This window comes from Camelus bactrianus, chromosome 3, assembly GCF_048773025.1.
Source record: "Camelus bactrianus isolate YW-2024 breed Bactrian camel chromosome 3, ASM4877302v1, whole genome shotgun sequence".
NCBI classification, from domain to species: domain Eukaryota; kingdom Metazoa; phylum Chordata; class Mammalia; order Artiodactyla; family Camelidae; genus Camelus; species Camelus bactrianus.
Genome location: NC_133541.1, coordinates 109,502,517 through 109,517,961, shown reverse-complemented (window position 1 = coordinate 109,517,961; position 15,445 = coordinate 109,502,517). Strand labels below are relative to the sequence as shown.

At 40.3% G+C, this 15,445-nt stretch overlaps 1 long non-coding RNA gene and 1 other non-coding gene across 2 annotated transcripts in view; one reads left to right on the top strand and one right to left on the bottom strand.

Moving 5' to 3' along the window:
- The window catches only part of LOC141577111 (uncharacterized), a 742,740-nt gene that overhangs the window by 355,181 nt on the left and 372,114 nt on the right, over positions 1 to 15,445 (bottom strand). The gene's annotated exons all lie outside the window — the stretch shown is intronic.
- On the top strand, positions 7,522 to 7,628 carry LOC123612827 (U6 spliceosomal RNA). The gene has a single exon (XR_006720101.1). It is a non-coding gene; the product is annotated as a U6 spliceosomal RNA (small nuclear RNA).

The following is a 15,445-nucleotide window of genomic DNA, read 5'->3' as shown; positions in this document are numbered from 1 at the left end:
GACAACCGTCACGGACTCCCTGTTGTCCATAACAGGGAAAATTCTAAGCTGCCTAGTGTTGCAAACAGAGCTGTCTACAATCTGGCTACCCAACAACTCTTCAGTCTCCTCTCCTGTCTTAAACATCAGTCTTCAATAAGAATGAACTTTTCCCAAAGAGAATTTCATACTCTCCATGCCTCTGCTCATTCTTCTTGCCAAGAAACTTCTATTCATTCTTCCAGAGCCTCCTCCAAGGAACCTGCTGGTCGCCCTTCCCCAGTGCACATCAGCAGCCTAAGCTTAGTGCCCTTTCTGTAGGCACCCAGGGAACAGCCACTCAATATGTAATTTACCACAGTGGGTCCAAGTTATTTGCCATGTGCCTCTCACCTCCTAGGTTATGAACTGCTTTAGGACAAGGACTTCAAGTTCTCATTTTTGTATCTCTGGCTCCTGCCACTGCATCAGGCAGGCTGTTGACACTTAATACATGTTCATTTAACTGAACTCAACTGAACCTGTGGTTATTAAGCTTATTTTGCTGAGTCTGCAACACCTCTTTCATCCATCCCCTGTTCAGAGTCCCAATTACAATCATCTTGGTTCAGAGTTTTCCAAACTTGTCACTTCCTTTGTCTGACAATTTTTGCCATGTGGAGGTATCCCATGGGCTATTTTTTTAAAAAAGACTTTTTCTTTATATCCACTTATCTCTTATTTGTCTCAAATAAATTTAATGTAAAAAAACCTTTTTATTACTACCATAGTGAAAACTTGTAACACTTAGCACAAAAAGATAGTTTAAAAAATTAACAGTTGTATCTTTCCATTTCTTTGTATTATTTTCAAATTCCTTCATCAGTGTCGCATAGTTTTCAGAGTATAGGTCTTTCACCTCCTTGGTTAAGTTTATTCCTAGGTATTTTATTCTTTTTGATGCAATTTTAAACAGGATTGCTTTCGTGCTTTCTTTTTCTGACAGCTCATTATCAGTGCATAGAAAAGCAACAGATTTATGTATATTAATATTGTATCCTGCAAACTTTCTGAATTCACTTGTTAGTTCCAATGTTTATCCAGTAGACTTTATGGTTTATATATATATATATATATATATATGTCATCTGCAAATAGTGACAATTTTACTTCCTCCCTTCTAATGTGGATACCTTTTATGTGTTTCTCTTGTCTGACTGCTGTGGCTAGGACCTCCAGTACTATGTTAAATAGAGTGGTAAGAGGGAGTATCCTTATTTTGTTTCTGATTTTAGAGGAAAGGCTTTCAGCTTTTCACCACTGAGTATGATGTTAGCTGTGGGTTTGGAATGGAAGAATTAGTATTGTTAAAATGTCCATACTACTGAAAGTAATCAACAGATTTAATGCACTCCCTAAAAAATACCCATGACTTTTTTCACAGAACTAAAAGAAATAATCCTCAAATTTATATGAAACCACAAAAGCCCCAAGTGGCCCAAGCTATCTTGAGAAAAGAGAACAAAGCTGGAGATATCATGCTCCCTAACTTCACACTATATTCCAAAGCTATCATAACTGAAACAGCATGGTACTGGCATAAAGACAGACACATAGATCAACGGAACAGAATATAGAGACTAGAAATAAACCCAAACACTTATGGTCAATTAATCTTTGACAAAGTAGGCAAGAATATATAGTGGAGAAAAGACAGTCTCATCAAAAAGTCATACTGGGTAAACTGGACAGCTATATGTAGAATAATGAGATTTGAACATTTCCTCATACCATACACAAAAATAAATTCAAAATGGATTAAAGACTTAACTGTAAGACCTGAAACCATAAAGCCCCAGAAAAGAATATGGGCAGAATGCTTTTTGATGTAAATTGTAGCAATATTTTTTTGGATCTGTCTCCTAAAGCAAAATAAATAAAAGCAAAAACAAATGAATGGGACCTAATTAAACTTGAAAGCTTTTACACAGCAAGTGAAACCATCAACAAAATGAACAGACAACCTACTGAATGGGAGAAAACATTTACACATAATATGACAGACAGGGGTTAATATCTAAAATATATAAACAGCTTGTACAACTCAGTATCAGAAAAACCCAAACAACTCAATTAAAATATAAGCAGAAGAACTGAATAGATATTTTTCCAAAGAAGACATACAGATGGCCAGTAGGCACATGAAAATATGCTCATCATGTCTACTCAATGGAGAAATGCAAACCAAAATCACAATGAGATATCACCTCACATCTGTAAGAATGGCTATCATCCAGAAGACCACAAATAACAACTGTTGGGGAAGATGTGGAAAAAAGTGAACCCTGGTACACCATTAGTGGAAATGTAGACTGGAGTAGTCACAGTAGGAAACAGAATGGATGGTCCCCCAAAAATGAAAAATAGAACTACCTTATGATCCAGCAATTCCACATCATTTTGTTGTACATCTGAAACTAATAGAATATTATAAATCAGCTATACTTCAACTTTTTAAAAAGATGACCAAATTCTGAGGATCTACTTATACCATGGTAAATATGGTTGATAACGCTGCACTGTATAATTAAAAATCACTAACAGAACAGAACTTAAAGTTCTCACCAGAAAATGAAAAAAAACACAAATATATGAAGTGATGGATGTGATCATTAACTAGATAGAGAATTTTTCATAATGTATACATATATCAAGTCACCATGATGCATCCTTTAAATATTTAAGAATTTTATCAATTATACCTCAATAAAGCGAAAAAAGAAAAAAAAAAAACAATGAAAAACATGCTACAAAATTCTAGCCAGACAATCTTGGCTGCTATGGTAGATACACTGATACCATTAATGATTCTTTCACCCCTTGGCCACATAACTTTAAGTTCTTCTCACTAAGTAGGCAGAGTCCATTTCTTCATTCTTTGATTCTATATTCAGCCATAGAGCTTTCTCTGTCTGGCTGAGGTGTGTTAGTAAATTCGACACATACAGAGGCATGAAAAGCTCTTGTATGACTGAGATTACTTCTCCGCAGTGAGAATGTGCCCAGGCTACCCTAACAGAAGGACATGAGAGATGCATGAAATACAGTGCAGTTACCTCAACCAAGAGTCAGCTGAGACTCTAACTGCAAAACTTGAGAGCAAATCCAGAGCAGTACCAAATGAACCACTGGCCTTAATGGCTGATCTCAGACTCTCAAGCTAAATAAAGGTTTATTGTTGAAAGACACAGAAGTTTAATGCTTGTTGAATACATTATTATAGCAATAGATAACTAATACACCTGACAACGCTCTGAGCCTGAAGTATATTTTCTCTTTGTTAAATAGTAGATTAGAAACTGTTAGGTGATAAAATACTAGTACCCAATTGAGAATGCCTCCTTGATGTAATTAGGTGAACTGAAATGGAGCTGAAAAGGGAATAGTCTCACATCATAATTCAATGTAATTCATCACAGTTTATATCTATAATTATCTCTGTACTTTGCCATACTTTGAGATACACTGTCTTAGTTCTTGCCCTTTCTGCCTTTTCTGTAGACAATGGATATAGCTTCCAAAATAGTCTTGGGCTCTCTGCCTAAAAACTAAAGCCCAAACTTGATCCAAATTTTAGGTGCTCCATGGTCTGGTCCCAGGTCTGCTCCTCAAGGCTTGCTCCCATGGCTTCCCCTCCTTACATAACCACAACAAACCAACTTTTTCAATGTTTACTCAGCGCTTACTGCAGGTACTCAGCCAGAGCCAGGCACCTAGCTAGGAGGTTGGGGGACAAGGTGGTGACGATGATGCAGCCTTCACTTTTGAGCTCTCAGCTCATGAGCATATCATGTAAGCAATCACATAACTCTAAGCTAATATGTGAAGAGTGAGTCAGAAAGCTACAGAGACCGTAAGATTGCAAATAGTCAGGAGGAGGAGAAGCTTGAACCCAGGAATGATCCCAAGGGGAGATGAGTCCCTTGGATACAATGAAAGCTCTTCTGATTCTTCTGTCACAACCTGGAATGTGTTCATTTTTATGAACTCCCATAGCATTTTATAGCTCATCATATATTATTTATAGTTAATTTATCTAATCCCTCAGACTGTCAACTCCTTAAGAGCATTGATCATTCATCTTTGCATCAACCACAGCGACAGCGGGTTATAAGGCAAACCCTGGGAACTAACACATGTTTGGCTGATGAAGGGGTGAACAGATGGACAAATGGAAGTACAAATGGAAGGTCATGAGAGACATAAATCATACTATAAGACAATCTTTTGGCTCTCTTTAAGTCCCTCCATGCAGGTAGCTGCCTAATCATGTGGTGCCCAAACCTGGCAATTCATAAAGTATACCTAGGAAGCTTAAAACATACAAATTCCTGGGACCTGCTTCCTTAGGATATTCTGATTCAACAGATATGGGATGGGCCCCAGCAATGCATATTTTAATGAACTCCCCCCAAAATTCCAAATCATCTGGTCCAAGGACTGATGCTTAGGGATTATAGGTCTAACTCACCTGAGTATCATATTAGCTCTGTACTCTTAGGAGTTCTATTTGTGAGATGACCATTCTCTCTTTTCACTGATGATTAAGCCTATTTAGATAATTTGCTTGAGGAAAATACTCTTATGTCTTAGAAGTTTCCACAAGAAGCTGCAACAACAGTAATAATAATGTACTGGCACGTATTAAGTACTTAACAAGTGTCAGGCATTCTGCTAAGTGCTCTTATGCACAGAAGTTCATTTAACTCTGTCAGCAACCCTAGTAAGAGTTTTCTTTTAGCCACTTTATTGAGGTATGATTGACATACAAAAAGCTGTACATATTTAATATGTACAACTTGATGTATTTGGAGATAAGTATACACCATGTGAAATCATTACCACAATCTGCCATAAACATATTCATCATCTCTAAAAGCTTCCTCCTGCCCTCTTAATCATGAATTATTATTTTTTGTGATAAAACACTTAACATATGAGCTACCCTCTTAGCAAAATTTCAAGTACAATACAGTATTGTTAACTATAGAAACAGCTATAGCTTGAATGTTTATATTCCCCTCAATTCATATGTTGACATCCTAACCCCAAAAAGTGACGTTTTTAGTAGGTGGGACCTTTGGGAGGTAATTAGGTCATAAAAGTAAAGCCCTCATGAATGGGATTACTGCTCTTATAAAATAGATACCGCAGAGATCTCTAGTCCATTCCACCATGTGAGGATACAAGTCTGCCACCTGGAAAAAGGCCCTCACTTGACCGGCTGGCACCCTGGTCTCAGACCTTTAGCTTCCAGAACTGTGAGCACTAAATTTCTGTTGCTTATAAGCTATCTAGTCTGTGGCATTGTGTTACAGCAGCCTGAATGGACTAAAGCAGGCACTAGGCTGAACAGTAGAAACCTAGAACTTACTCATCTAACTGAAACTTTGTGCCCTGTGACTAATACCCCTCCATTTCCAGCCCCTGGCAACCACCATTCCACTCCCAGCTTCTATGAGTTTGACTATTTCAGATCCATCATGTAAGTGGTAAGTAGTATTTGTCCTCTGTGACTGGCTTATTTCATGTAGCATGACGTCCTCAAGGCTCATCCATATTGTCGCAAGTGGCAAGATTTCCATTTTTCAAGGCTAAAAAAAGAATCCCATTGTATGTATATACCTCATTTTTAAAAATCTATTCATCTGTGGATGAATATTGAGGTTGCTTCCACATCTTGACTATCGTGAACAATGCTGTGACTAACATGGGAGCACAGGTATCTCTTTGACATGATCTCATTTCCTTTGGGGATATACCCAGAAGAGGAATGGATAGATCATACAGTACTTCTATTTTTAATTTTTTCAGGAACCTCCATACTTTTTCCCAAATTTGTTATAAATTATGTCTGCACCAATTTACATTCCCACCAACAGTGCACGAGGGTTCCCTTTTCTCCACACCTTCCTACCTACACAGGTGCTTTGGTAGGTATCCTTCTTTAACTCCAGTCTACAAAGGAAAAATGAGAGGCACAAGGAGGCTAACTAACGCGGTTATGGGGTAAAGATAGAATTCAATCCCAGGTCTATATGACCCCAGAGTCCCATGATCCTAACATGTGAAGGTTTTATCCATAAGGACTACACATACATGCAGACTGAGAATAGAACAGTGGGTCAAACTAAAGCAAGGTGAACCTCAGCTAGATACAAAGAAGATCATGACGGAAGAGAAGTCAAGAAAATGAAAAATGCACTAGGCAGGGAGTTAAGCCATCTGGACTCAAATTCTAGTGCTGCCAATAACAACAAAAATAGTAAACACTTAAATATAGTCTCCTATGAGCCAGCCTCTGTTCCAAGTGTTTTACGTATAGTAACTCAATTATTCCTCACAACAACCTTATGAAGTATTACCACTATTTTACAAAGAGGTTTACACAGCTAGGAGGTAGCAGAATTGGAACTCAAACCCAGGCCACCTGGCTCCAGAGCCCACACTCTCAACTACCATGCTGTACAGTAGTTAATCAAGTAAACTTTGGCAATTCCCATCCCTTCCCTGAGTCTCTACTTTAAATAAAAACTGGAGAAATTGGTTTAAAAGACCTTAACAGTTTTTTTCAACTGATTTTTTTTAATCTAACTTTATTTAAAGGTCATAAAGGGAGAGTATAGATTCTCTTTATCTGCAAGAATATCTTTAAATTAATTACTTTCTTGAGAAAGGATGAGATGCAGTCTTGCCTAAAACCTGGTAGTGAGGTAAATAAACTTCCAAGGTCATGAACTAATGAGTGAGAGCTCAAACCATAGGGAATTCCTAGGAACCAAATGTTGTGGCCTCCTTCCCCCAAAGATATGTGTCCGTCTGTTCAAGCTGCTATAACAAAAATCCACAGACTGGGTTGCTTAAGCAACAAACGTTTAATTCCCACAGGCCAAGATCAAGGTGCCAGCAACTTCAACGTGTGATGAGAGTCCACATCCTGGTTCCTGGATGGCTGTCTTCTTGCTGTAACCTCACATAGCAGAAAGGGCAAGGGAGTGTTCTGGGTTTTTTTTTCCGTAAGGACACGAATCCCACTCAGTAGGGCTTCACCCTCATAACCTAATCACCTCCCAAGAGCCCTACACATTCAAACACCATCCCATTGAAGGTTAGGAGTGCAACGTAGGAACTTGAGGAGGACACAAACATTCAGTCCATTGCGACATGTTATAACCAAGGAACTTCAAAAGCTCACTACCCATCACTAAACATTTGACAGGTCCAGTGCTCCCCTAAAAGAAGAGAAGAGAATGATTTGGAATATACAAGTCAAACGATGAAAAACTAGACTTTTTATAGCTCTGCAATTGCTTTGAGAGACACAGGCTATGACATGTCAAATCAAGCAAACAAGAATTCCCAAAGAGCCAATGAAGTTGGTTTAAATTGTGGTTGTATCACATAAAAGTTATGTGACAGTGGGGAGGTTACTTAATCCTTTCTAAGCTTTGATTTCCTCATCAGTAACTTGTCATAAAGTTTGAATAAGATAATACAAGCATAGTTCTCAGTTCAGCAGCATATGTACTAAAATCGGAACAATACAGAGAAGGTGAACGTGGCCTCTGTGCAAGGATGACACGCAAATTCGTGAAGCATTCCACATTTTTTTCTAGAGATCATCGTTCTAAGTGAAGTAAGGCAGAAAGAGAAAGAAAAATACCATATGATATCACCTATATATGGAATCTTTAAAAAAAAAAAAAAGACAAACTTATTTACAAAACAGAAACAGACATAGAAAACAAACTTACAGTTACCAGGGGTGGGAAGGGATAAACTGGGAGTTCGAGATTTGTGGATACTAATATATACAAAATAGATAAACAACAAGTTCACACTGTACAGCACAGGGAATTATATTCAATATCTTGTAGTAACTTGTGAAAAAGAATATGAAAACAAACATATGTATGTGAATGTATGACTGAAACATTATACTGTACACCAGAAATTGATACAACATTGTAAACTGACCATACTTCAATAAATATATATATACACAAAATTTAAAAAATAGATCTAAAACATTAAAAAAAATAATTAAAGTACAGGTGGAAATTATATTAATATAACAATAATATAAATAAAACTATTACAGGCTTATTACATGGCATCAGGTATTGTTCTAAGCAATTTACAACCTCCCAACCAATAAAAACAAATTTATACCATCCTTGAAAAGTGATCTCCTACCCTCTTCTTGAACCTGCAGTGATTCATAACTTATTAACTTCCAGACTGTCTCTCCTGAATGTAATCTTTGCAGAGGTAGAAATCATCCCTTCTCATTTATTGTTGTAGTCTCAGCACCTAGACATCTTTTCTCAAATAGTCGTTTAAGAATCATATCAATGAGACACATGAAGGATTAATTTCTCTGTAGTTGTGTTACTGTTATTAATAAAAATAGCTAATATTCATTGAGCATACATAATAGTTAAATAACAATAATAGCTAACATTGATTGAGCATATGTCATATATTACTCTGTAGCAATGATCTCGTTTAAGCCTCATGGTAACCCAGTGAGATGTGCACTATTTTATTATCACTCCTGTTTTATAGAAATATACCCTGTGACACACAAAAAAGCTAAGTGACCTGCCCAGATCCCCAGACTTTGTTCATAGCAGAACAAGAATTTCAACTAGGAAGTCTGACTCTGACATTCATGCTCTCACAATACAATACTGTCTCCATGGGAAGCAGCACTGGAGGGACTTCAGCAGCTAGCATCCTTCACATTCCATCAAAATCCTTCCACTTTATCCAGAGTGAAGGGCGCACTGCTAGAACTTTAAGGACCTTAATGTCTTGGTGCTTATCATATATTTTCACCAAGCTTCCTAGATTCCAGCTTAAATTACGGATGATGCCCTGCAGTTCAGGTTTTGCACAAAGTTGCAGATGATAAGTTGCTGGTTAGCATGTCAGTTGAAGGACAATATATTTTAAAGCAAATGCAGTGAGCTGGAACGACAGTATTTTCTCCAAGAGCCTTAACTAGGTTAGCATGACCTCTGAGAGGGGCCAGAATCCTAAAGCAAAATTAGAATAGAAAGGCTTATGGAGATTTCTATGCTAATCAGCCATGTTTTTTTACTGGAACGATTATGTTCAGCACAGTGGCCACATGCCAGCTTCAGCCAGGGCATTAGTTTTGGTCAGGTGACCAACAGAAAATAATGACTCAGAAAGTGCCGGGGAGGCCACTGTAAGGCAACAGCACCCTAAGAGTGGAGGCAGAGGTGGGAGAAAGTGCTCAGACCCCAAAGAGAGACTCTGGAGACTCTGAGCTCTGCTGAAGCAGAGAAGAGAAGGCATTTTCTCTAATCAGGCCCAGCAAAAATCTCATCATCCCTTACGTTTGTTTTGTTTTGGAATTTAGGGAATTGACAGAGGCTGAGCTGGTTAGACAGACAGAACTGTAAAAACGATCAAATGAGACTTTCTCTAGTCTACCCATACGTGAGTGTGTGAGAGTCAACAACAATCAAAGAGGTAAAGAAATAACTGAGGAGATACCCAGTGTGCCCTGGTATTCACAATGCTATCTGAACAGAATTTCTAGTGGTGTTCAAAGGATGCCTTGATACCTCTCCAGAAACACGGAATCATAAGCACAAGGGGAAACAGAGGAGAAATAATCTGTATTTTTAAATAAGCTGCCTAGATGATTCTCACGCAGGGCTGGGTTTGGGAATCTCTGCTCTGGAACACAGTTCCTCCTATCATCACTCAAAGGAAAAGCAGTGATGCATTTCTGGGTCCATCTTGCCCCACATTCAGTCTCTAAATGCAGAAGCAAGAGATGTGACACAAAGAACATCGTTGTTATGTTTCCTTACCTTGTCCCCAAAGAACACTAAAGTAATTAATATTCACCTAACATTTAATATGTGCCAGGAACTTTTACACGTATTATCTTGTTTCAGCTAAAGGTTAATGTTGCTTAAATATTTAAAAATTCAATATTTAGATGTGTTACTTTCAGTCAGAATTGTTTAACACCACCACCATTATATATAATAGGATCACATAACTTTGTTCACTCTTCAACTTGGATGAAGACAGAAAATTAATTTATTTTGTTCATAACTGAAATTTTGTCTATAACAAATGAAATCTGACAGTAGAAAAATGAACAAAATGATCAATCTAGTTTAAATTCTGTCTGCTTTTATTCTCTAAATAGTCACTTTAGGTAGTATGAGTCTCCCCAGGATAAAAAACTGCTTTAATTTTTCAAATAAGCTCTCCCTGCTTCTCCAGCAAGAGGAATTCTGGGTATGAGGAAAACGAGGAGAAAGAAAAGGATATGTGGTTTACCATAGTTTGCAGTGAGATGTAGGTAGAAAGATGGTCTCCTGCCCGCTGTGGTCCAGAGTTCACACCCCTTGCCCACCTGGTGTCTGCCTGCCCCTCTGGTCACATGACAGAAGGAGAAGCCAGCAGGACACTGCTTCTAGTCTGCTCTTTTTCCTCAACCAGAACACAGACTGGGGGCCCCTGGCTACCTGGGCTTCGCCTGCCCTACTGCTAGCACCTTCTCTAAGGTTTGGACGGATCCCCACTCTCCCCACCCTGCAAGTCTACCTGCAGTCTTCACTGCAGGGCCAGCTTGTCCCAACCACTGTAGCCCACACTGGCAAGATCCCCAAACACACTCTCAGGTGTTCTTGGGACCATCCTACACCATGCGGGTCTAGCAGGTCTGTCTTGTGCCCTGGCTGGTGAAGCAGCAAATCTACAGTCAGTGTTGCCACGGTTTCCCTGAGAGCCTCCTGCTTCCCAGGCCAAAGCCAGCACAGGAGTGAGAAACTTAAGAGCCCTGTCTCTGCGCTCGGCTCTCTCACTCCCTGCTCTTTCTTCTGTTTCCCACTAACTGTGAAGCCAGAAAAGGGAAAGCTCTTCCACCCGGCCTCGGGGCAGACATCCCTTAAAGTCTGCTCTTGATATATGCCAAACAGGCAGCTAAAGGACTTTAGGCGGGCCCCCTCTCAAGACCACGGCCTGCTTTGATGGATGTTCCTTTTGGTCTGTATCCCTCCTCTTGTGCTCCTAATCTCGCCCTCCTTTTCTCTAGACAACAGACTCCTCCAGCCAACTAGGGCAAAGCCCCTGTAGTCAGGAAGACAAAAAAACACAAACTATTTTAAAAATATTATCCCATTGTACATGTATATGGTACTTTTCGATTTTCAAAATGAGTTTTACTTTGTAAGAAAGGAAACACTGGAATTACTATCTGCATCTTACAGAGGAAGCACACTGAAGTCCATAGATTAGTAAGTGGTCTAGGATATAGTGATCTGTTTATTCCTAGAATCATTCTCTTTGTATGATACATTTCTTTGTTTAGTAATATTTTTTAGCCAATGCTTTCTCAAGTAATGACCCACTAGGCTGAGATGGACCTATCATTTCACCTACCTATTCAAATCCTACTGCCCAAAGGCATGGGTCAGGTACCACCTCTCCCATATCACATCTATAACCTTGTTCTACTCTGAATTCCTTTTAACTTGTAGTCCAGACAGCATCATCTGACATATAGTTCAATACAACAGTGCTTTGTATCACTTTCTAATTTATTTATTACCTGTGCAACTCTTGCCTCTCAACTGGTTTGTGAAGTGTTCTGCAAGCTATTTGAAGACAGGGACTAAGCTTTCTAAGCCCTGTTCTAATTGTTAAGACAGTAGATTCTGAAGCTGCACTGCTTATGTTCAAACCCTGGTTCTGCTGCTTACGATCTGTGAGATCCTGGGCACGAGACTTAACCTCTCTGAGGCTCTGTTTCCCCCACTCCCTACCTATAAAACAGAAATAATAATATGCCTTCAACAGGGTTATTGTGAACATTAAATAAATGAATATATTTGAAGTATTTAGAACAGTAATAAACAGGTAAGTGCCATATGCATGTTTATATTTTCATTTTATTCCTCTTATCACATAAGGCTGAGTACAAAGCTGACACTTTGTTTATGCTTCTGAGTTGAATTATTTGAATAAGCTAAAGATTTTTTAGTATTTTACTTTCAATAATAAAACTGCTGAGGTGCAAAGCCAAATTTACCAACATTTAAATTCTTTAGATAAATGAGTCAATGGGAGTCTAAAAAGTCATTCTATCACAAAAAATAAACTGTCCTCAACACCACATCTCAAAAAAATCACAGTCCTCATCCTTTTTCCTGCGTATCTACAGTACACAAAGAAAGCACCGTCTTAACCTTATCCCCTTAAGGATCACGACACCTTGGAGAGGTTGGTTAAGTCAAGGACTAGTGCTCTCTTTTCACCAGGGCAAAGTCTAGAAGCTGGACCACATCACTGAGGAAGTTATTAGGGGAGACAGAAACGGAACTCAGAGCTCTCCTACTCCCAAATGCACATCTGCGCCCTGGACCCGCCAGTTACAAAACACTTTAATGCCCATGAGCTGACTTGACCCTTACTGGGACTTCCTGAGCTTCTCAGAAAAGGCATCATCACAAGCCCTATTTTGCAGATGAAGGCACCATAGCTGTGGAGGCTAAGTGGCAGAGCCTGGACCAGAGCCCAAGAACCCTGATCAAGGACCCCATGTTCTTCCATCTCTTCATGGCACCCCAACTACAGTGCGCAGTCCTGACAAGGATGTTCTACAGCATGGTGCGTACAAGACTGGTTCTGGCCTCATATACACCTCCATCTGGGTTCCATCTCACCACATACTGGGTGTGTCACCTCAGCCAAGTTCCGTCTTTCTGGGCCACAGTTTCTTCATCTGTAAGATGAAGATAATACTAGTACTTCACTTATAAGGTTGGAAAGGAAATGAAACTGTACAGCCAATACAGGTACTTGGCACGGGACCTAGAAAATATTAAAGACTCGGCCAGTAAGGTTGGGAGAAACACTTATTTTCTCACTCAGCTTGTTTCCATGTGCAGGGACTTCAGCTAGACTAACACTCCTGGCCTCTTTTCCCACTTTTACTCATACTTCTCAAGGGAGAGGAGACTTATGAGAATGTGCATTTGGAAAGGTACTTTGGAGTCTGCTCTTAGTCATGCATTAGGCTCAACAAAGGAGATTCCCACCCTGTAAGGGGAGGTCTGTGATTGCACGTCTTGTCCTGGTCTGAGAATGTTCTTTTCTGGGATGCAGTATTAGGACATTCACTGTTCCCTCATCCCTACGCCAAATCCTCCAGCCTAACTTTCATCAATAACAAAGCTGACATCTGACATCCATTTTCCTGATTTTCACATCCATCTCTGAATTGGCTTAGATTTAGGGAAGAAGGTAGATACACTATTTACCGATCCCCTAAAATCCCAACAAGTATCTGCTGCCATGATAATTGATACTATGTGTGCAGCTGGCTGGTACTCTCTGGAGTCATGAAACCCCTACCCCTGGGCTCTTTGTGTGCCTGGAGCCAGTGACACCTTAACCCCCACTCCCCACCACAGGGCCCTCCGCATACCTGCCATTTCTGCAAGATAAAAACATCTCTTGATGTGTGTTTACCCTGACAAAACTCATCACCCCAGGAGATAGCTAGGCTCACAATACCCTAGGGGACAGGTCTCATATCCTGCCCTTATCAAAGTGGTAAAACCTATTGTTCAGAGAAGTCCCTGATAGATCTTACAACCAATCAGGTATCTGCATGAACTGATCAGGCAGCCCCTACTCCTTGCATGCACAGCCCCTTCCCCAAGTAAAAGACCCTGCAGGTCCACCCTTGGTGCTCAAGCAGGCACCTCTCACCTGTGCGGCCTGCTGCTGCCTATAGCAGCATCCCTATTAAACTTTCCTAAACTTTTTTCAGTCTCTGATAATTCTTTACCAACCCGTGTGTCACTGTCACCAGCCTGTCGTTGTGTCCACAACATTATGTAAAAGCTGTTTCCAAGCAGAAGTGCCAGGAATCTCCAGCTTCGTTGCATTCCATCAGGCTGGCATGGAAAGGGTCTGGCTGCTACATTCAGCAGCCACCAACCGTCTGCAGCACCAAGATGCCAGAGAGGAAATGGACCGTAGTCTCCAACACCTCCCAACCTCAGCTCTCAGGAATGCACTGAGGACAAAGCTGACTCAAGACATTTTCTCAGTGCCTTCCTCTGTGAGTGGCCCACTGTGATTAGGAACAGAAGCCCAGCTAAATCTCTATCACTTTCTTAATGTTCTGCTAGGCGAGTTTCACCTTGGGTGTCCCCAGAACTTCGTCAGAGCAGATGGGGAATTCTAGGAGGGTGACTAGACGTCCGGTCTATTTTGGTTCTCCAATTCTCCAGCAGCCTGGCGCCTGAGCTAAGAGAAATGTGACTTGTGTCAGAGTACAAGAGAGCGCCAGTGGCAAGGGCTTCCACATGTCTATTTCTGGCTGTCCCCTGATGCTGTGTCATTGGAGGAACTGTGACATCACAGCCTCTGCCTTTTGACAAGGGCCTGACACTACAAGTGACTCATAGAGAATGTCAACTGCGGCTGCCAGCCTGGCTCAATACACATAGACTTAGGGGGTCACACAGACTGACTGTGCCGAGGTTGGAGAGGGGCACGAAGACAATCATAGACAGTTAGGGCTAGAAGTGACCTTAACTGTCCTCTAGTAAAGCCCCCTCTAAAGCCTGGGCCTATGCTACTATATTCCTGATAAGTAGGCTTCCAAGTTCTGCTTGCATTTCTTCAAGGCCATTAAACCCATTATCTTCCAAGGCAGCTGTATCAGGATGACTCAAGTCACAAGGAACAGCATATTTAAGCAATACAAACTTTAAACATCTCACTTAACAAAAAGTCTGAAGGGAAGTGGCACCAGGGTTGGTTAGTTACTCAAGAGAGTCACCAAGCTCCAAGGCTCTTTCCATCTTGGAGGAAATCAGTGCCTCTTTTCCCCATTGGCTCAATTACCTTTCTCTCATCTGATACTATTAAAACAAGAAGAAAAGTGGTGCACACCAGAGGCTTTCCACTCATGTATCTCTCCCTTTTCATAAATGGAAAACTTTCCCAAGGCCCCAGAAGACTTCTCTAGTATCTCATTGGTCAGAACAGGATCACATGCCCATCCCTTAACCAATCATTGGCAGAGGGGTATAGGACTGCCACAGCTGGCCTTATCCAAGTGTGAATCATGCCTTGGAAATGAACCCAGTGCCCTCTGAACAAAAAATAGGTTTATAAGCAAAGAAAAAGGGAAGATGGCTATGGGTATAGGTGATCAACTCTATCTTCTACAGCATCCCAACCCCTTGTTGAACTACTCCCAAGTTCTTTATATGAGATGGAAACTGCTTAACAATGTAAGTCCCCAGCCATAGATTCTTGATCTACTCTGATGCCACATACAGAATAAACACAACATGTTTCCACGTGGTAACTTAAAGGACATCTGGAAACTGGTTGTTCTAAAAAAATCTCC